Source organism: Apteryx mantelli, chromosome 11 (genome assembly GCF_036417845.1).
Source record: "Apteryx mantelli isolate bAptMan1 chromosome 11, bAptMan1.hap1, whole genome shotgun sequence".
In the NCBI taxonomy this organism is placed as follows: Eukaryota; Metazoa; Chordata; class Aves; order Apterygiformes; family Apterygidae; genus Apteryx; species Apteryx mantelli.
In genome coordinates, this window is record NC_089988.1 from 885419 (window position 1) to 909112 (window position 23694).

The following is a 23694-nucleotide window of genomic DNA, read 5'->3' on the forward strand; positions in this document are numbered from 1 at the left end:
CCACGTCACTTTCGAATCTCCCACGTCACGCTCACGTCACGTTCGAATCTACCACTTCACGCTCACGTCACGTTCGAATCTCCCACGTCACGTTTGAATCTCCCACTTCACACTCACGTCGCGTTCGAGTCACCCACGTCACGCCCACGTCACGTTCGAATCACCCACGTCACGTTCGAATCTCCCACGTCACGCCCACGTCACGTTCGAATCACCCACGTCACGCCCACGTCACGTTCGAATTTCCCACGTCACGCCCACGTCACGTTCGAATCTCCCACGTCACACCCACCTCACGTTCCAAACACCCACGTCAGGTTCGAATCACCCAGGTCACGCCCACGTCGCGTTCGAATCACCCACGTCACGCCCACGTCACGTTCGAATCACCCACGACAAACCCACGTCACGTTCGAATCTCCCACGTTACACCCACGTCACGTTCCAAACACCCACGTCAGGTTCGAATCACCCAGGTCACGCCCACGTCACGTTCCAAACACTCACGTCAGGTCCACGTCACGTTCGAATCTCCCACGTCACACCCACGTCACGTTCGAATCACCCACGTCACGCTCACGTCACGTTCGAATCTCCCACGTCACGTTCGAATCTCACACGACACACCCACGTCACGCCCACGTCACGTTCGCATTTCCCACGTCACACCCCCGTCACGTTCGAATCACCCACGTCACGCCCACGTCACGTTCGAATCACCCACGTCACACCCACGTCACGTTCGAATCTCCCACTTCACGCTCACGTCACGTTCGAATCTCCCACGTCACGTTCGAATCTCCCACTTCACACTCACGTCGCGTTCGAGTCACCCAAGTCACGCCCACGTCACGTTCGAATTTTCCACGTCACACCCACGTCACTTTCGAATCTCCCACGTCACGTTCGAATCTCCCACGTCACACCCACGTCACTTTCGAATCTCCCACGTCACGTTCGAATCTCCCACGTCACACCCACGTCACTTTCGAATCTCCCACGTCACGTTCGAATCTCCCACGTCACACCCACGTCGCCTTCGAAGCACATATCGAACAACCATGCTCCTGCCTTGCAACAGCCTCACAGTGCTAGTGCCAAGGTGTGAGGACAGCTGGTGTAGGCTTGCGGAGGGGAGGCAAGGGAGCCGGGCACTCGTGGTGGGGGCTGTCCTAGGCATGCGGAGGGAAGCTCTGCCTTCCCAGTGCTCTTGCCTCTGAGCCCTGCTTGGTGGGGGAGCCTTGAAGCACGGCGGCACACCCACGCCAATTTCGAACCAGCCAGGTCACGTTCGAATTTCCCACGTCACAGCCACGTCACGTTCGAATCACCCACGTCACGCCCACGTCACGTTCGAATCTCCCACGACACACCCACGTCACGTTCGAATCTCCCACGTCACGTTCGAATCTCCCACGTCACGTCCAGGTCACGTTCGTATCACCCACGTCACAGCCACGTCACGTTCGAATCACCCACGTCACGTTCGAATCTCCCACTTCACACTCACGTCACGTTCGAATCTCCCACGTCACGTTCGAATCACCCACGTAACGCCCACGTCACGTTCGAATCACCCACGTCACGCCCACGTCACGTTCGAATCGCCCACGTCACGCCCACGTCACGTTCGAATTTCCCACGTCACGCCCACGTCACGTTCGAATCACCCACATCACGCCCACGTCAAGTTCGAATCGCCCACGTCACACCCACGTCACACCCACGTCACTTTCGAATCACCCACGTCACGTTCGAATCACCCACGTCACACCCACGTCACTTTCGAATCACCCACGTCACGTTCGAATCTCCCACGTCACGTTCGAATCTCCCACGTCACGCCCACGTCACGTTCGAATCACACATGTCACGCCCACGTCACGTTCGAATCACCCACGTCACACCCACGTCACGTTCGAATCACCCATGTCACGCCCACGTCACGTTCGAATCACCCACGACACACCCACGTCACGTTCGAATTTCCCACGTCACGCCCACGTCACGTTCGAATCTCCCACGACACACCCACGTCACGTTCGAATCGCCCACGTCACACCCACGTCACGTTCGAATCTCCCACGTCACACCCACGTCACGTTCGAATCTCCCACGTCACGTTCGAATCTCCCACGTCACGTTCGAATCTCCCACGTCACACCCACGTCACGTTCGAATCACCCACGTCACGCCCACGTCACGTTCGAATCACCCACGTCACACCCACGTCACGTTCGAATCTCCCACGGCACGCCCACGTCACGTTCCAAACACCCACGTCAGGTTCGAATCACCCAGTTCACGCCCACGTCACGTTCCAAACACTCACGTAACGTCCACGTCACGTTCGAATCTCCCACTTCACATTCACGTCACGTTCGAATCTCCCACGTGACGTTCGAATCTCCCACTTCACACCCACGTCACCTTCGAATCTCCCACGTCACACCCACGTCACGTTCGAATCTCCCACGTCACGCCCACGTCACGTTCGAATTTCCCACGTCACACCCACGTCACGTTCGAATCACCCATGTCACGCCCACGTCACGTTCGAATCACCCACGACACACCCACGTCACGTTCGAATTTCCCACGTCACGCCCACGTCACGTTCGAATCTCCCACGACACACCCACGTCACGTTCGAATCTCCCACGTCACGCCCACGTCACGTTCGAATTTCCCACGTCACACCCACGTCACGTTCGAATCACCCACGTCACGCCCACGTCACGTTCGAATCACCCACGTCACGCCCACGTCACTTTGGAATCACCCACGTCACGTTCGAATCTCCCACGTCACGTTCGAATCTCCCACGTCACGCCCACGTCACGTTCGAATCACACATGTCACGCCCACGTCACGTTCGAATCACCCACGTCACACCCACGTCACGTTCGAATCATCCATGTCACGCCCACGTCACGTTCGAATCTCCTACGACACACCTACGTCACGTTCGAATCGCCCACGTCACACCCACGTCACGTTCGAATCACCCACGTCACGTTCGAATCACCCACGTCACACCCACGTCACGTTCGAATCACCCACGTCACGCCCACGTCACGTTCGAATCACCCACGTCACACCCACGTCACGTTCGAATCTCCCACGTTACACCCACGTCACGTTCGAATCTCCCACGTCACGTTCGAATCTCCCACGTCACGTTCGAATCTCCCACGTCACGTTCGAATCCCCCATGTCACGCCCACGTCACGTTCGAATCACACATGTCACGCCCACGTCGCGTTCGAATCACCCACGTCACACCCACGTCACGTTCGAATCACCCATGTCACGCCCACGTCACGTTCGAATCACCCACGACACACCCACGTCACGTTCGAATTTCCGACGTCACGCCCACGTCACGTTCGAATCTCCCACGACACACCCACGTCACGTTCGAATCTCCCACGACACGTTCGAATCTCCCACGTCACGTCCAGGTCACGTTCGTATCACCCACGTCACAGCCACGTCACGTTCGAATCACCCACGTCACGTTCGAATCTCCCACTTCACACTCACGTCACGTTCGAATCTCCCACGTCACGTTCGAATCTCCCACGTCACACCCACGTCACGTTCGAATCACCCACGTCACGCCCACGTCACGTTCGAATCGCCCACGTCACGCCCACGTCACGTTCGAATTTCCCACGTCACGCCCACGTCACGTTCGAATCACCCACATCACGCCCACGTCAAGTTCGAATCGCCCACGTCACACCCACGTCACACCCACGTCACTTTCGAATCACCCACGTCACGTTCGAATCACCCACGTCACACCCACGTCACTTTCGAATCACCCACGTCACGTTCGAATCTCCCACGTCACGTTCGAATCTCCCACGTCACGCCCACGTCACGTTCGAATCACACATGTCACGCCCACGTCACGTTCGAATCACCCACGTCACACCCACGTCACGTTCGAATTTCCCACGTGACGTTCGAATCTCCCACTTCACACCCACGTCACCTTCGAATCTCCCACGTCACACCCACGTCACGTTCGAATCTCCCACGTCACGCCCACGTCACGTTCGAATTTCCCACGTCACACCCACGTCACGTTCGAATCACCCATGTCACGCCCACGTCACGTTCGAATCACCCACGACACACCCACGTCACGTTCGAATTTCCCACGTCACGCCCACGTCACGTTCGAATCTCCCACGACACACCCACGTCACGTTCGAATCTCCCACGTCACGCCCACGTCACGTTCGAATTTCCCACGTCACACCCACGTCACGTTCGAATCACCCACGTCACGCCCACGTCACGTTCGAATCACCCACGTCACGCCCACGTCACTTTGGAATCACCCACGTCACGTTCGAATCTCCCACGTCACGTTCGAATCTCCCACGTCACGCCCACGTCACGTTCGAATCACACATGTCACGCCCACGTCACGTTCGAATCACCCACGTCACACCCACGTCACGTTCGAATCATCCATGTCACGCCCACGTCACGTTCGAATCTCCTACGACACACCTACGTCACGTTCGAATCGCCCACGTCACACCCACGTCACGTTCGAATCACCCACGTCACGTTCGAATCTCCCACGTCACACCCACGTCACGTTCGAATCACCCACGTCACGCCCACGTCACGTTCGAATCACCCACGTCACACCCACGTCACGTTCGAATCTCCCACGTTACACCCACGTCACGTTCGAATCTCCCACGTCACGTTCGAATCTCCCACGTCACGTTCGAATCTCCCACGTCACGTTCGAATCCCCCATGTCACGCCCACGTCACGTTCGAATCACACATGTCACGCCCACGTCGCGTTCGAATCACCCACGTCACACCCACGTCACGTTCGAATCACCCATGTCACGCCCACGTCACGTTCGAATCACCCACGACACACCCACGTCACGTTCGAATTTCCGACGTCACGCCCACGTCACGTTCGAATCTCCCACGACACACCCACGTCACGTTCGAATCTCCCACGACACGTTCGAATCTCCCACGTCACGTCCAGGTCACGTTCGTATCACCCACGTCACAGCCACGTCACGTTCGAATCACCCACGTCACGTTCGAATCTCCCACTTCACACTCACGTCACGTTCGAATCTCCCACGTCACGCCCACGTCACGTTCGAATCACCCACGTCACGTTCGAATCTCCCACGTCACACCCACGTCACGTTCGAATCTCCCACGACACGTTCGAATCTCCCACGTCACGTCCAGGTCACGTTCGTATCACCCACGTCACAGCCACGTCACGTTCGAATCACCCACGTCACGTTCGAATCTCCCACTTCACACTCACGTCACGTTCGAATCGCCCACGTCACACCCACGTCACGTTCGAATCACCCACGTCACGTTCGAATCTCCCACGTCACACCCACGTCACGTTCGAATCTCCCACGTCACGTTCGAATCTCCCACGTCACACCCACGTCACGTTCGAATCACCCACGTCACGCCCACGTCACGTTCGAATCACCCACGACACACCCACGTCACGTTCGAATCTCCCACGTCACACCCACGTCACGTTCCAAACACCCACGTCAGGTTCGAATCACCCAGGTCACGCCCACGTCACGTTCCAAACACTCACGTCACGTCCACGTCACGTTCGAATCTCCCACTTCACACTCACGTCACGTTCGAATCACCCACGTCACGTTCGAATCTCCCACGTCACGCCCACGTCACGTTCGAATCACCCACGTCACGCCCACGTCACGTTCGAATCACCCACGTCACACCCACGTCACGTTCGAATCACACATGTCACGCCCACGTCACGTTCGAATCACCCACGTCACACCCACGTCACGTTCGAATTTCCCACGTCACGCCCACGTCACGTTCGAATCTCCCACGTCACGCCCACGTCACGTTCGAATCTCCCACGACACACCCACGTCACGTTCGAATCTCCCACGACACGTTCGAATCTCCCACGTCACGTCCAGGTCACGTTCGTATCACCCACGTCACAGCCACGTCACGTTCGAATCACCCACGTCACGTTCGAATCTCCCACTTCACACTCACGTCACGTTCGAATCTCCCACGTCACGTTCGAATCACCCACGTAACGCCCACGTCACGTTCGAATCACCCACGTCACGCCCACGTCACGTTCGAATCGCCCACGTCACGCCCACGTCACGTTCGAATTTCCCACGTCACGCCCACGTCACGTTCGAATCACCCACATCACGCCCACGTCAAGTTCGAATCGCCCACGTCACACCCACGTCACACCCACGTCACTTTCGAATCACCCACGTCACGTTCGAATCACCCACGTCACACCCACGTCACTTTCGAATCACCCACGTCACGTTCGAATCTCCCACGTCACGTTCGAATCTCCCACGTCACACCCACGTCACGTTCGAATCACACATGTCACGCCCACGTCACGTTCGAATCACCCACGTCACACCCACGTCACGTTCGAATCAGCCACGTCACGCCCACGTCACGTTCGAATCACCCACGACACACCCACGTCACGTTCGAATTTCCCACGTCACGCCCACGTCACGTTCGAATCTCCCACGTCACACCCACGTCACGTTCGAATCGCCCACGTCACACCCACGTCACGTTCGAATCTCCCACGTCACACCCACGTCACGTTCGAATCTCCCACGTCACGTTCGAATCTCCCACGTCACGTTCGAATCTCCCACGTCACACCCACGTCACGTTCGAATCACCCACGTCACGCCCACGTCACGTTCGAATCACCCACGTCACACCCACGTCACGTTCGAATCTCCCACGGCACGCCCACGTCACGTTCCAAACACCCACGTCAGGTTCGAATCATCCAGTTCACGCCCACGTCACGTTCCAAACACTCACGTAACGTCCACGTCACGTTCGAATCTCCCACTTCACATTCACGTCACGTTCGAATCTCCCACGTGACGTTCGAATCTCCCACTTCACACCCACGTCACGTTCGAATCTCCCACGTCACACCCACGTCACGTTCGAATCTCCCACGACACACCCACGTCACGTTCGAATCAGCCACGTCACGCCCACGTCACGTTCGAATCTCCCACGTTACACCCACGTCACACCCACGTCACTTTCGAATCACCCACGTCACGTTCGAATCACCCACTTCACGCTCACGTCACGTTCGAATCTCCCACGTCACGTTCGAATCTCCCACGTCACACACACGTCACACCCACGTCACTTTGGAATCACCCACGTCACTTTCGAATCACCCACGTCACGTTCGAATCACCCACGTCACACCCACGTCACGTTCGAATCGCCCACGTCACACCCACGTCACGTTCGAATCACCCACGTCACGTTCGAATCTCCCACGTCACGCCCACGTCACGTTCGAATCTCCCACGTCACACCCACGTCACGTTCGAATCTCCCACGTCACGTTCGATTCTCCCACGTCACACCCACGTCACTTTCTATTCACCCACGTCACACCGACGTCACGCTCGAATCTCCCACGTCACGCCCACGTCACGTTCGAATCTCCCACGTCACACCCACGTCACTTTCTATTCACCCACGTCACACCCACGTCACGTTCGAATCGCCCACGTCACACCCACGTCACGTTCGAATCACCCACGTCACGTTCGAATCTCCCACGTCACGCCCACGTCACGTTCTAAAATCCCACGTCACACCCACGTCACACCCACGTCACTTTCGAATCACCCACGTCACGTTCGAATCTCCCACCTCACACTCACGTCACGTTCGAATCTCCCACGTCACACCCACGTCACGTTCGAATCTCCCACGTCACGTTCGATTCTCCCACGTCACACCCACGTCACTTTCTATTCACCGACGTCACACCGACGTCACGCTCGAATCTCCCACGTCACGCCCACGTCACGTTCGAATCTCCCACGTCACACCCACGTCACTTTCTATTCACCCACGTCACACCCACGTCACGTTCGATTTTCCCACGTCACGCCAACGTCACGTTCGAATCTCCCACGTCACACCCACGTCGCCTTCGAAGCACATATCGAACAACCATGCTCCTGCCTTGCAACAGCCTCACAGTGCTAGTGCCAAGGTGTGAGGACAGCTGGTGTAGGCTTGCGGAGGGGAGGCAAGGGAGCCGGGCACTCGTGGTGGGGGCTGTCCTAGGCATGCGGAGGCAAGCTCTGCCTTCCCAGTGCTCTTGCCTCTGAGCCCTGCTTGGTGGGGGAGCCATGAAGCAGGGTGGCACACCCACGCCAATTTCGAACCAGCCAGGTCAGGTTCGAATTTCCCACGTCACGCCCACGTCACGTTCGAATATCCCACGTCACGCCCACGTCACGTTCGAATCACCCAGGTCACGCCCACGTCACCTTCGAATCGCCCACGTCACACCCACGTCACGTTCGAATCTCCCACGTCACGTTCGAATCACCCAGGTCACGCCCATGTCACCTTCGAATCACCCACGTCACACCCACCTCACGTTCGAATCACCCACGTCACGCCCACCTCACGTTCGAATTTCCCACGTCACGCCCACGTCACGTTCGAATCTCCCACGTCACACCCACCTCGCCTTCGAAGCACATATCGAACAACCATGCTCCTGCCTTGCAACAGCCTCACAGTGCTAGTGCCAAGGTGTGAGGACAGCTGGTGTAGGCTTGCGGAGGGGAGGCAAGGGAGCCGGGCACTCGTGGTGGGGGCTGTCCTAGGCATGCGGAGGGAAGCTCTGCCTTCCCAGTGCTCTTGCCTCTGAGCCCTGCTTGGTGGGGGAGCCTTGAAGCAGGGCGGCACATCCACGCCAGTTTCGAACCAGCCAGGTCACGTTCGAATCTCTCACGTCACACTCAGGTCACGTTCGAATCTCCCACGTCACACCCCCGTCACGTTCGAAACTCCCACGTCACACCCACGTCACACCCACGTCACTTTCGAATCACCCACGTCACGTTCGAATCTCCCACTTCACACTCACGTCACGTTCGAATCTCCCACGTCACGTTCGAAGCTCCCACGTCACACCCACGTCACGTTCGAATCTCGCACGTCACACCCACGTCACGTTCGAATCACCCACGTCACGCCCACGTCACGTTCGAATCACCCACGTCACTCCCACGTCACGTTCGAATTTCCCACGTCACGCCAACATCCCCTTCGAATCACCCACGACACACCCACGTCACGTTCGAATCGCCCACATCACACCCACGTCACGTTCGAAACAACCACGCCACACCCACGTCAAGTTCGAATCTCCCACGTCACGTCCAAGTCACGTTCGAATCTCCCACGTCACACCCACGTCACGTTCGAAACATCCACGTCACGCCCACGTCACGTTCGAATTTCCCACGTCACACCCACGTCACGTTCGAATCTCCCACGTTACACCCACGTCACGTTCGAATCACCCACATCACACCCACGTCACTTTCGAATCGCCCACGTCACACCCACGTCACGTTCAAAACACCCACGTCAGGTTCGAATCACCCAGGTCAAGCCCACGTCACGTTCCAGACACTCACGTCACGTCCTCGTCACGTTCGAATCTCCCACTTCACACTCACGTCACGTTCGAACCACCCACGTCACGTTCGAATCTCCCACGTCACACCCACGTCACGTTCGAATCACCCACGTCACGCCCACGTCACGTTCGAATCGCCCACCTCACACCCACGTCACGTTCCAAACACCCACGTCAGGTTCGAATCACCCAGGTCACGCCCACGTCACGTTCCAAACACTCACGTCACGTCCACGTCACGTTCGAATCACCCACGTCACACCCACGTCACGTTCGAATCTCCCATGTCACACCCACGTCACGTTCGAATCTCCCACGTCACACCCACGTCACGTTCGAATCTCCCACTTCACGCTCACGTCAGGTTCGAATCACCCACGTCACGCCCACGTCACGTTCGAAGCTCCCACGTCACACCCACGTCACGTTCCAAACACCCACGTCAAGTTCGAATCACCCAGGTCACGCCCACGTCACGTTCCAGACACTCACGTCACGTCCTCGTCACGTTCGAATCTCCCACTTCACACTCACGTCACGTTCGAATCACCCACGTCACGTTCGAATCTCCCACGTCACACCCACGTCACGTTCGAATCTCCCACGTCACGCCAACATCCCCTTCGAATCACCCACGTCACGCCCACGTCACGTTCGAATCACCCACGTCACACCCACGTCACTTTCGAATCACCCACGACACACCCACGTCACGTTCGAATCGCCCACGTCACACCCACGTCACGTTCCAAACACCCACGTCACGTTCCAAATACTCACGTCACGCCCACGTCACGTTCGAATCACCCACGTCACGCCCACGTCACGTTCGAATCTCCCACGTCACACCCACGTCACGTTCGAATCACCCACTTCACGCTCACGTCACGTTCGAATCTCCCACGTCACGTTCGAATCTCCCACTTCACACTCGCGTCGCGTTCGAATCACCCACGTCACGCCCACGTCACGTTCGAATCGCCCACGTCACGCTCACATCACGTTCGAATTTCCCACGTCACGCTCACGTCACTTTCGAATCTCCCACGTCACAACCACGTCACACCCACGTCACGTTCGAATCACCCACGTCACGCCCACGTCACGTTCGAATCGCCCACCTCACACCCACGTCACGTTCGAATCTCCCACGTCACACCCACGTCAAGTTCTAATCTCCCACGTCACGTTCGATTCTCCCACGTCACGTCCAGGTCACGTTCGTATCACCCACGTCACAGCCACGTCACGTTCGAATCTCCCACGTCACACCCACGTCACTTTCTATTCACCCACGTCACACCGACGTCACGCTCGAATCTCCCACGTCACGCCCACGTCACGTTCGAATCTCCCACGTCACGCCCACGTCACGTTTGAATCTCCCACGTCACACCCACGTCACGTTCGAATCGCCCACGTCACACCCACGTCACGTTCGAATCTCCCACGTCACGTTCGAATCTCCCACGTCACACTCAGGTCACGTTCGAATATTCACGTCACACCCACGTCACGTTCGAATCTCCCACGTCACGCTCACTTCACACCCTCGTCACGTTCGAATCTCCCACGTCACGCCCATGTCACCTTCGAATCACCCACGTCACACCCACGTCACGTTCGAATTTACCACGTCACGCCCACGTCACGTTCGAATCTCCCACGTCACACCCACCTCGCCTTCGAAGCACATATCGAACAACCATGCTCCTGCCTTGCAACAGCCTCACAGTGCTAGTGCCAAGGTGTGAGGACAGCTGGTGTAGGCTTGCGGAGGGGAGGCAAGGGAGCCGGGCACTCGTGGTGGGGGCTGTCCTAGGCATGCGGAGGCAAGCTCTGCCTTCCCAGTGCTCTTGCCTCTGAGCCCTGCTTGGTGGGGGAGCCATGAAGCAGGGTGGCACACCCACGCCAATTTCGAACCAGCCAGGTCACGTTCGAATTTCCCACGTCACGCCCACGTCACGTTCGAATCTCCCACGTCACGCCCACGTCACGTTCGAATCTCCCACGACACACCCACGTCACGTTCGAATCACCCACTTCACGCACACGTCACGTTCGAATCTCCCACGTCACGTTCGAATCTCCCACTTCACACTCGCGTCGCGTTCGAATCACCCACGTCACGCGCACCTAACGTTCGAATCTCCCACGTCACGCTCACATCACGTTCGAATTTCCCACGTCACGCTCACGTCACTTTCGAATCTCCCACGTCACAACCACGTCACACCCACGTCACTTTCGAAACACCCACGTCACGTTCGAATCACCCACGTCACACCCACGTCACGTTCGAATCTCCCACGTCACGCTCACGTCACGTTCGAATCTCCCACGGCACGCCCACGTCACGTTCGAATCACCCACGTCACGCCCACGTCACGTTCGTATTTCCCACTTAACGCCCACGTCACGTTCGAATTACCCACGTCACGCCAACATCCCCTTCGAATCACCCACGTTACGCCCACGTCACGTTCGTATTTCCCACGTAACGCCCAAGTCACGTTCGAATCACCCACGTCACACCCACGTCACGTTCGAATCACCCACGTCACACCCACGTCACGTTCGAATTTCCCACGTCACGCCCACGTCACGTTCGAATCTCCCACGTCACACCCACCTCGCCTTCGAAGCACATATCGAACAACCATGCTCCTGCCTTGCAACAGCCTCACACTGCTAGTGCCAAGGTGTGAGGACAGCTGGTGTAGGCTTGCGGAGGGGAGGCAAGGGAGCCGGGCACTCGTGGTGGGGGCTGTCCTAGGCATGCGGAGGCAAGCTCTGCCTTCCCAGTGCTCTTGCCTCTGAGCCCTGCTTGGTGGGGGAGCCTTGAAGCAGGGCGGCACACCCACGCCAATTTCGAACCAGCCAGGTCACGTTCGAATCTCCCACGTCACACCCACGTCACGTTCGAATCACCCATGTCACGCCCACGTCACGTTCGAATCACCCACGACACACCCACGTCACGTTCGAATTTCCCACGTCACGCCCACGTCACGTTCGAATCTCCCACGACACACCCACGTCACGTTCGAATCGCCCACGTCACACCCACGTCACGTTCGAATCTCCCACGTCACACCCACGTCACGTTCGAATCTCCCACGTCACGTTCGAATCTCCCACGTCACACCCACGTCACGTTCGAATCACCCACGTCACGCCCACGTCACGTTCGAATCACCCACGTCACACCCACGTCACGTTCGAATCTCCCACGGCACGCCCACGTCACGTTCCAAACACCCACGTCAGGTTCGAATCATCCAGTTCACGCCCACGTCACGTTCCAAACACTCACGTAACGTCCACGTCACGTTCGAATCTCCCACTTCACATTCACGTCACGTTCGAATCTCCCACGTGACGTTCGAATCTCCCACTTCACACCCACGTCACGTTCGAATCTCCCACGTCACACCCACGTCACGTTCGAATCTCCCACGACACACCCACGTCACGTTCGAATTTCCCACGTCACACCCACGTCACGTTCGAATCACCCATGTCACGCCCACGTCACGTTCGAATCACCCACGACACACCCACGTCACGTTCGAATTTCCCACGTCACGCTCACATCACGTTCGAATCTCCCACGTCAAGCTCACGTCACGTTCGAATCTCCCATGTCACGCCCACGTCACGTTCGAATCACCCACGTCACGTTCGAATCTCCCACGTCACACCCACGTCACGTTCGAATCACCCACGTCACGCCCACGTCACTTTCGAATCACCCACGTCACGTTCGAATCTCCCACGTCACACCCACGTCACGTTCGAATCACCCACGTCACGCCTACGTCACGTTCGTATTTCCCACGTAACGCCCACGTCACGTTCGAATTACCCACGTCACGCCAACATCCCCTTCGAATCACCCACGTTACGCCCACATCACGTTCGTATTTCCCACGTAACGCCCAAGTCACGTTCGAATCACCCACGTCACACCCACCTCACGTTCGAATCACCCACGTCACACCCACGTCACGTTCGAATCTCCCACGTCACGCCCACGTCACGTTCGAATCTCCCACGTCACACCCACCTCGCCTTCGAAGCACATATCGAACAACCATGCTCCTGCCTTGCAACAGCCTCACACTGCTAGTGCCAAGGTGTGAGGACAGCTGGTGTAGGCTTGCGGAGGGGAGGCAAGGGAGCCGGGCACTCGTGGTGGGGGCTGTCCTAGGCATGCGGAGGCAAGCTCTGCCTTCCCAGTGCTCTTGCCTCTGAGCCCTGCTTGGTGGGGGAGCCTTGAAGCAGGGCGGCACACCCACGCCAATTTCGAACCAGCCAGGTCACGTTCGAATCTCCCACGTCACGCCCACGTCACGTTCCAAACACCCACGTCAGGTTCGAATCACCCAGTTCACGCCCACGTCACGTTCCAAACACTCACGTAACGTCCACGTCACGTTCGAATCTCCCACTTCACATTCACGTCACGTTCGAATCTCCCACGTGACGTTCGAATCTCCCACTTCACACCCACGTCACGTTCGAATCTCCCACGTCACGCCCACGTCACGTTCGAATTTCCCACGTCACACCCACGTCACGTTCGAATCACCAATGTCACGCCCACGTCACGTTCGAATCACCCACGACACACCCACGTCACGTTCGAATCACCCACGACACACCCACGTCACGTTCGAATTTCCCACGTCACGCCCACGTCACGTTCGAATCTCCCACGACACACCCACGTCACGTTCGAATCGCCCACGTCACACCCACGTCACGTTCGAATCACCCACGTCACGTTCGAATCTCCCACGTCACACCCACGTCACGTTCGAATCTCCCACGTCACGTTCGAATCTCCCACGTCACACCCACGTCACGTTCGAATCTCCCACGTCACGTTCGAATCTCCCACTTCACACTCACATCGCGTTCGAGTCACCCAAGTCACGCCCACGTCACGTTCGAATCTCCCACGTCACACCCACGTCACTTTCGAATCTCCCACGTCACGTTCGAATCTCCCACGTCACACCCACGTCACTTTCGAATCTCCCACGTCACGTTCGAATCTCCCACGTCACACCCACGTCGCCTTCGAAGCACATATCGAACAACCGTGCTCCTGCCTTGCAACAGCCTCACAGTGCTAGTGCCAAGGTGTGAGGACAGCTGGTGTAGGCTTGCGGAGGGGAGGCAAGGGAGCCGGGCACTCGTGGTGGGGGCTGTCCTAGGCATGCGGAGGCAAGCTCTGCCTTCCCAGTGCTCTTGCCTCTGAGCCCTGCTTGGTGGGGGAGCCTTGAAGCAGGGCGGCACACCCACGCCAATTTCGAACCACCCAGGTCACGTTCGAATCTCTCACGTCACACTCAGGTCACGTTCGAATCTCCCACGTCACACCCCCGTCACGTTCGAAACTCCCACGTCACACCCACGTCACACCCACGTCACTTTCGAATCACCCACGTCACGTTCGAATCTCCCACTTCACACTCACGTCACGTTCGAATCTCCCACGTCACGTTCGAATCTCCCACGTCACACCCACGTCACGTTCGAATCACCCACGTCACACCCACGTCACGTTCGTATTTCCAACGTCACGCCCACGTCACGTTCGAATCTCCCACGTCACACCCACGTCACGTTCGAATCACCCACGTCACACCCACGTCACGTTCGAATCACCCACGTCACGCCCACGTCACGTTCCAAACACCCACGTCACGTTCGAATTTCCCACGTCAGGCCCACGTCACGTTCGAATCTCCCACGTCACGCCCACGTCACGTTCGAATCTGCCACGACACACCCACGTCACGTTCGAATCTCCCACGTCACGTCCAGGTCACGTTCGTATCACCCACGTCACACCCACGTCACGTTCGAATCACCCACGTAACGCCCACGTCACGTTCGAATCACCCACGTCACGCCCACGTCACGTTCGAATCGCCCACGTCACACCCACGTCACGTTCGAATCACCCACATCACACCCACGTCAAGTTCGAATCGCCCACGTCACACCCACGTCACACCCACGTCACTTTCGAATCACCCACGTCACGTTCGAATCACCCACGTCACACCCACGTCACTTTCGAATCACCCACGTCACGCCCACGTCACGTTCGAATCTCCCACGACACACCCACGTCACGTTCGAATCTCCCACGTCACGTTCGAATCTCCCACGTCACGCCCACGTCACGTCCGAATCACCCACATCACGTTCGAATCTCCCACGTCACACCCACGTCACGTTCGAATCTCCCACGTCACGTTCGAATCTCCCACGTCACGTTCGAATCTCCCACGTCACACCCACGTCACGTTCGAATCACCCACGTCACGCCCACGTCACGTTCGAATCTCCCACGTCACGTTCGAATCTCCCACGTCACACCCACGTCACGTTCGAATCACCCACGTCACGCCCACGTCACGTTCGAATCACCCACGTCACGCCCACGTCACGTTCGAATTTCCCACGTCACACCCACGTCACTTTCGAATCTCCAACGTCACGCTCACATCACGTTCGAATCTCCCACGTCATGCTCACGTCACGTTCGAATCTCCCACGTCACACCCACGTCACACCCACGTCACTTTCGAATCACCCACGTCACGTTCGAATCACCCACGTCACACCCACGTCACTTTGGAATCACCCACGTCACGTTCGAATCTCCCACGTCACGTTCGAATCACCCACGTCACGCCCACGTCACGTTCGAATCACACATGTCACGCCCACGTCACGTTCGAATCTCCCACGTCACACCCACGTCACGTTCGAATCACCCACGTCACGCCCACGTCACTTTGGAATCACCCACGTCACGTTCGAATCTCCCACGTCACGTTCGAATCTCCCACGTCACGCCCACGTCACGTTCGAATCACACATGTCACGCCCACGTCACGTTCGAATCTCCCACGACACACCCACGTCACGTTCGAATCGCCCACGTCACACCCACGTCACGTTCGAATCACCCACGTCACGTTCGAATCTCCCACGTCACACCCACGTCACGTTCGAATCTCCCACGTCACGTTCGAATCTCCCACGTCACGTTCGAATCTCCCATGTCACGCCCACGTCACGTTCGAATCAAACATGTCACGCCCACGTCACGTTCGAATCACCCACGTCACACCCACGTCACGTTCGAATCACCCATGTCACGCCCACGTCACGTTCGAATCTCCCACGACACACCCACGTCACGTTCGAATCGCCCACGTCACACCCACGTCACGTTCGAATCACCCACGTCACGTTCGAATCTCCCACGTCACACCCACGTCACGTTCGAATCTCCCACGTCACGTTCGAATCTCCCACGTCACACCCACGTCACGTTCGAATCACCCACGTCACGCCCACGTCACGTTCGAATCACCCACGACACACCCACGTCACGTTCGAATCTCCCACGTCACACCCACGTCACGTTCCAAACACCCACGTCAGGTTCGAATCACCCAGGTCACGCCCACGTCACGTTCCAAACACTCACGTCACGTCCACGTCACGTTCGAATCTCCCACTTCACACTCACGTCACGTTCGAATCAACCACGTCACGTTCGAATCTCCCACGTCACGCCCACGTCACGTTCGAATCACCCACGTCACGCCCACGTCACGTTCGAATCACCCACGTCACACCCACGTCACGTTCGAATCACACATGTCACGCCCACGTCACGTTCGAATCACCCACGTCACGCCCACGTCACGTTCGAATCTCCCACGTCACACCCACGTCACGTTCGAATCACCCACTTCACGCTCACGTCACGTTCGAATCGCCAACGTCACACCCACGTCACGTTCCAAACACCCACGTCACGTTCGAATCTCCCACGTCACACCCACGTCACGTTCGAATCTCCCACGTCACACCCACGTCACGTTCGAATCTCCCACGTCACGTCCACGTCACTTTTCGAATCGCCCACGTCACACCCACGTCACGTTCAAAACACCCACGTCAGGTTCGAATCACCCAGGTCACGCCCACGTCACGTTCCAGACACTCACGTCACGTCCTCGTCACGTTCGAATCTCCCACTTCACACTCACGTCACGTTCGAATCACCCACGTCACGTTCGAATCTCCCACGTCACGCCCACGTCACGTTCGAAACATCCACGTCACGCCCACGTCACGTTCGAATTTCCCACGTCACGCCAACGTCACGTTCGAATCTCCCACGTCACACCCACCTCGCCTTCGAAGCACATATCGAACAACCATGCTCCTGCCTTGCAACAGCCTCACAGTGCTAGTGCCAAGGTGTGAGGGCAGCTGGTGTAGGCTTGCGGAGGGGAGGCAAGGGAGCCGGGCACTCGTGGTGGGGGCTGTCCTAGGCATGCGGAGGGAAGCTCTGCCTTCCCAGTGCTCTTGCCTCTGAGCCCTGCTTGGTGGGGGAGCCTTGAAGCAGGGCGGCACACCCACGCCAATTTCGAACCACCCAGGTCACGTTTGAATCTCTCACGTCACACCCACGTCACGTTCGAATCTCCCACGTCACGTTCGAATCTCCCACGTCACGTTCGAATATCCCATGTCACGCCCACGTCACGTTCGAATCAAACATGTCACGCCCACGTCACGTTCGAATCACCCACGTCACACCCACGTCACGTTCGAATCACCCATGTCACGCCCACGTCACGTTCGAATCTCCCACGTCACACCCACGTCACGTTCGAATCACCCAGGTCACGCCCACGTCACGTTCGAATCACCCACGACACACCCACGTCACGTTCGAATCTCCCACGTCACACCCACGTCACGTTCCAAACACCCACGTCAGGTTCGAATCACCCAGGTCACGCCCACGTCACGTTCCAAACACTCACGTCACGTCCACGTCACGTTCGAATCTCCCACTTCACACTCACGTCACGTTCGAATCACCCACGTCACGTTCGAATCTCCCACGTTACGCCCACGTCACGTTCGATTCACCCACGTCACGCCCACGTCACGTTCGAATCACCCACGTCACACCCACGTCACGTTCGAATCACACATGTCACGCCCACGTCACGTTCGAATCACCCACGACACACCCACGTCACGTTCGAATCACACATGTCACACCCACCTCACGTTCGAATCACCCACGACACACCCACGTCACGTTCGAATCTCCCACGTCACACCCACGTCACGTTCGAATCACCCACGTCACGCCCACGTCACGTTCGAATCACCCACGTCACACCCACGTCACGTTCGAATCACCCACGTCACGTTCGAATCTCCCACGTCACACCCACGTCACGCTCGAATCTCCCACGTCACGTTCGAATCTCCCACGTCACACCCACGTCACGTTCGAATTTCCCACGTCACACCCACGTCACGTTCGAATCATCCACGTCGCGCCCACATCACGTTCGAATCTCCCACGTCACACCCACGTCACGTTCGAATCACCACGTCACACCCACGTCACGTTCGAATCACCTACGTCGCGCCCACGTCACGTTCGAATCTCCCACGTCACACCCACGTCACATTCGAATCTCCCACTTCACACCCACGTCACGTTCGAATCTCCCACGTCACGTTCGAATCTCCCACGTCACACCCACGTCACACCCACGTCACTTTCGAATCACCCACTTCACGTTCGAATCTCCCACTTCACAATCACGTCACGTTCGAATCTCCCACGTCACGTTCGAATCTCCCACGTCACACCCACGTCACGTTCGAGTCACCCACGTCACGCCCACGTCACTTTCGAATCACCCACGTCACGTTCGAATCTCCCACGTCACACCCACGTCAGGTTCGAATCACCCACGTCACGCCCACGTCACGTTCGTATTTCCCACGTAACGCCCACGTCACGTTCGAATTACCCACGTCACGCCAACATCCCCTTCGAATCACCCACGTTACGCCCACGTCACGTTCGTATTTCCCACGTAACGCCCAAGTCACGTTCGAATCACCCACGTCACACCCACGTCACGTTCGAATCACCCACGTCACACCCACGTCACGTTCGAATCTCCCACCTCACACACACGTCACGTTCGAATCACCCACCTCACACCCACCTCGCCTTCGAAGCACATATCGAACAACCATGCTCCTGCCTTGCAACAGCCTCACAGTGCTAGTGCCAAGGTGTGAGGACAGCTGGTGTAGGCTTGCGGAGGGGAGGCAAGGGAGCCGGGCACTCGTGGTGGGGGCTGTCCTAGGCATGCGGAGGCAAGCTCTGCCTTCCCAGTGCTCTTGCCTCTGAGCCCTGCTTGGTGGGGGAGCCATGAAGCAGGGTGGCACACCCACGCCAATTTCGAACCAGCCAGGTCACGTTCGAATTTCCCACGTCACGCCCACGTCACGTTCGAATCTCCCACGTCACGCCCACGTCACGTTCGAATCTCCCACGACACACCCACGTCACGTTCGAATCACCCACTTCACGCACACGTCACGTTCGAATCTCCCACGTCACGTTCGAATCTCCCACTTCACACTCGCGTCGCGTTCGAATCACCCACGTCACGCGCACCTAACGTTCGAATCTCCCACGTCACACCCACGTCACGTTCGAATCACCCACTTCACGCTCACGTCACGTTCGAATCGCCAACGTCACACCCACGTCACGTTCCAAACACCCACGTCACGTTCGAATCTCCCACGTCACACCCACGTCACGTTCGAATCTCCCACGTCACACCCACGTCACGTTCGAATCTCCCACGTCACGTCCACGTCACTTTTCGAATCGCCCACGTCACACCCACGTCACGTTCAAAACACCCACGTCAGGTTCGAATCACCCAGGTCACGCCCACGTCACGTTCCAGACACTCACGTCACGTCCTCGTCACGTTCGAATCTCCCACTTCACACTCACGTCACGTTCGAATCACCCACGTCACGTTCGAATCTCCCACGTCACGCCCACGTCACGTTCGAAACATCCACGTCACGCCCACGTCAGGTTCGAATTTCCCACGTCACGCCAACGTCACGTTCGAATCTCCCACGTCACACCCACCTCGCCTTCGAAGCACATATCGAACAACCATGCTCCTGCCTTGCAACAGCCTCACAGTGCTAGTGCCAAGGTGTGAGGGCAGCTGGTGTAGGCTTGCGGAGGGGAGGCAAGGGAGCCGGGCACTCGTGGTGGGGGCTGTCCTAGGCATGCGGAGGCAAGCTCTGCCTTCCCAGTGCTCTTGCCTCTGAGCCCTGCTTGGTGGGGGAGCCTTGAAGCAGGGCGGCACACCCACGCCAATTTCGAACCACCCAGGTCACGTTTGAATCTCTCACGTCACACCCACGTCACGTTCGAATCTCCCACGTCACGTTCGAATCTCCCACGTCACGTTCGAATATCCCATGTCACGCCCACGTCACGTTCGAATCAAACATGTCACGCCCACGTCACGTTCGAATCACCCACGTCACACCCACGTCACGTTCGAATCACCCATGTCACGCCCACGTCACGTTCGAATCTCCCACGTCACACCCACGTCACGTTCGAATCACCCAGGTCACGCCCACGTCACGTTCGAATCACCCACGACACACCCACGTCACGTTCGAATCTCCCACGTCACACCCACGTCACGTTCCAAACACCCACGTCAGGTTCGAATCACCCAGGTCACGCCCACGTCACGTTCCAAACACTCACGTCACGTCCACGTCACGTTCGAATCTCCCACTTCACACTCACGTCACGTTCGAATCACCCACGTCACGTTCGAATCTCCCACGTTACGCCCACGTCACGTTCGATTCACCCACGTCACGCCCACGTCACGTTCGAATCACCCACGTCACACCCACGTCACGTTCGAATCACACATGTCACGCCCACGTCACGTTCGAATCACCCACGACACACCCACGTCACGTTCGAATCACACATGTCACACCCACCTCACGTTCGAATCACCCACGACACACCCACGTCACGTTCGAATCTCCCACGTCACACCCACGTCACGTTCGAATCACCCACGTCACGCCCACGTCACGTTCGAATCACCCACGTCACACCCACGTCACGTTCGAATCACCCACGTCACGTTCGAATCTCCCACGTCACACCCACGTCACGCTCGAATCTCCCACGTCACGTTCGAATCTCCCACGTCACACCCACGTCACGTTCGAATTTCCCACGTCACACCCACGTCACGTTCGAATCATCCACGTCGCGCCCACATCACGTTCGAATCTCCCACGTCACACCCACGTCACGTTCGAATCACCACGTCACACCCACGTCACGTTCGAATCACCTACGTCGCGCCCACGTCACGTTCGAATCTCCCACGTCACACCCACGTCACATTCGAATCTCCCACTTCACACCCACGTCACGTTCGAATCTCCCACGTCACGTTCGAATCTCCCACGTCACACCCACGTCACACCCACGTCACTTTCGAATCACCCACTTCACGTTCGAATCTCCCACTTCACAATCACGTCACGTTCGAATCTCCCACGTCACGTTCGAATCTCCCACGTCACACCCACGTCACGTTCGAGTCACCCACGTCACGCCCACGTCACTTTCGAATCACCCACGTCACGTTCGAATCTCCCACGTCACACCCACGTCAGGTTCGAATCACCCACGTCACGCCCACGTCACGTTCGTATTTCCCACGTAACGCCCACGTCACGTTCGAATTACCCACGTCACGCCAACATCCCCTTCGAATCACCCACGTTACGCCCACGTCACGTTCGTATTTCCCACGTAACGCCCAAGTCACGTTCGAATCACCCACGTCACACCCACGTCACGTTCGAATCACCCACGTCACACCCACGTCACGTTCGAATCTCCCACCTCACACACACGTCACGTTCGAATCACCCACCTCACACCCACCTCGCCTTCGAAGCACATATCGAACAACCATGCTCCTGCCTTGCAACAGCCTCACAGTGCTAGTGCCAAGGTGTGAGGACAGCTGGTGTAGGCTTGCGGAGGGGAGGCAAGGGAGCCGGGCACTCGTGGTGGGGGCTGTCCTAGGCATGCGGAGGCAAGCTCTGCCTTCCCAGTGCTCTTGCCTCTGAGCCCTGCTTGGTGGGGGAGCCATGAAGCAGGGTGGCACACCCACGCCAATTTCGAACCAGCCAGGTCACGTTCGAATTTCCCACGTCACGCCCACGTCACGTTCGAATCTCCCACGTCACGCCCACGTCACGTTCGAATCTCCCACGACACACCCACGTCACGTTCGAATCACCCACTTCACGCACACGTCACGTTCGAATCTCCCACGTCACGTTCGAATCTCCCACTTCACACTCGCGTCGCGTTCGAATCACCCACGTCACGCGCACCTAACGTTCGAATCTCCCACGTCACGCTCACATCACGTTCGAATTTCCCACGTCACGCTTACGTCACTTTCGAATCTCCCACGTCACAACCACGTCACACCCACGTCACGTTCGAATCACCCACGTCACACCCACGTCACGTTCGAATTTCCCACGTCACGCCCACGTCACGTTCGAATCTCCCACGTCACACCCACCTCGCCTTCGAAGCACATATCGAACAACCATGCTCCCGCCTTGCAACAGCCTCACAGTGCTAGTGCCAAGGTGTGAGGACAGCTGGTGTAGGCTTGCGGAGGGGAGGCAAGGGAGCCGGGCACTCGTGGTGGGGGCTGTCCTAGGCATGCGGAGGCAAGCTCTGCCTTCCCAGTGCTCTTGCCTCTGAGCCCTGCTTGGTGGGGGAGCCATGAAGCAGGGTGGCACACCCACGCCAATTTCGAACCAGCCAGGTCACGTTCGAATTTCCCACGTCACGCCCACGTCACGTTCGAATCTCCCACGTCACGCCCACGTCACGTTCGAATCTCCCACGACACACCCACGTCACGTTCGAATCACCCACTTCACGCACACGTCACGTTCGAATCTCCCACGTCACGTTCGAATCTCCCACTTCACACTCGCGTCGCGTTCGAATCACCCACGTCACGCGCACCTAACGTTCGAATCTCCCACGTCACGCTCACATCACGTTCGAATCTCCCACTTCACATTCACGTCACGTTCGAATCTCCCACGTGACGTTCGAATCTCCCACTTCACACCCACGTCACGTTCGAA